The following is a 1,517-nucleotide window of genomic DNA, read 5'->3' as shown; positions in this document are numbered from 1 at the left end:
TCCGGTAACCCAATCATCACAGCAAAGAGAGAAGGAAACCTTTATCTTCTGGACTTTGAGTCCTCTATGGAACAGGACACTCTCTGTCTTGTGTCTCATAAGAGTGATGAAAATTGGCTATGGCATCAAAAACTCTCACACCTCAACTTTGATGCGCTAAGAAAACTAGCCACACARAATTTGGTCAAGGGAATTCCTGCTCTCAAATTCGAAAAAGATCATCTGTGCTCAGCATGTGAATTGGGAAAACTAAAAAGGGCTTCACATAAAACTAAGTCAGAAACCTCCTGCACCAAGCCATTGGATATGCTTCACATAGACCTATGTGGACCAATATCCACTCAAAGCCTCTCGGGAAAGAAATACATGCTGGTATTGGTCGATGAATATTCCAGATACACTTGGGTTGAATTCGTAAAGAAAAAATCAGAAGTTCCAGACCTACTCATTGGAGTGATGAAAAGGCTACAAGTCCTTCTACAACAAAAGCTGGTAAAGGTTCGTAGCGTTAATGGAACTGAATTAAAAAATGCCATAATTGATGACTATCTCTTCAGTGAAGGCATTACCCAAAACTTTTCATCAGCAAGAACTCTACAACAAAATGGAGTAGTCGAACGACGAAATTGAACCCTTATGGAAGCAGCAAGAACCATGCTCGCTTCATCGGAGTTACCACTCTCTTTCTGGGCTGAAGCTATTTCCACAACATGCTTCACCCAAAATCAATCCATCATCAACAAGAGATACCAGAAAGCCCCATATGAGCTTATCAACCACAGAAGACCAAACGTCAAATATTTTCATATCTTTGGGTGCAAATGTTTTGTACTCAACGATAGAGAATATTTTGGCAAGTTCGACAAGAAAGCTGATGAGGGAATCTTTTTGGGCTATTCTCAAACCGCCAAAGCTTACAGAGTATACATCAAGAGGACCAGAATAGTTATTGAAAGCATCAATGTGTCCTTCGATGTCTATCCATATGACTTCTGGACACAACAGTTCAGAACTCGGCCCTCAAGGAAGAGCATCTRATTCATTACTAGGCAAACCYAATGAATCAGAGTTAGCTCAATTATTTGAAGACATCTTCAATGAAGAAGAAATTTCTGGACATGAGCCAAATGCGAAATCCACCTCCAGAGTCAATGATGAACATRCAGATTCTAACATACAAGGTACATCTCTCACAGAAACTAATGTTACTTCACCATCTACTTCTTCTGTGTCTTCAGATCAYAATCAAGAWCCAGAATCTAACTCTGGAGATGATCTTGTTGAGGGGGARCAAGCAGTTCCATCGGTCGATGAAGAACTRCATCCTGTTGCTTTAGAACCCCAATCAAGCACCAAGTGGACAAAAAAAYCACCCACATCACCAAATCATTGGTGATCCAAACTCTGGTGTTAAGACGAGATCAGCTACAGCAAATGAATGCCTCTTCGCAAACTTCTTAAGCATGATTGAACCAAAGAAGATTTCTGAAGCCCTACAAGACCCAAACTGGATAAAC

Source organism: Cynara cardunculus (assembly GCF_001531365.2).
Source record: "Cynara cardunculus var. scolymus isolate 2C chromosome LG 6, CcrdV1, whole genome shotgun sequence".
NCBI lineage: Eukaryota > Viridiplantae > Streptophyta > Magnoliopsida > Asterales > Asteraceae > Cynara > Cynara cardunculus.
This window is presented reverse-complemented; position numbering follows the sequence as displayed.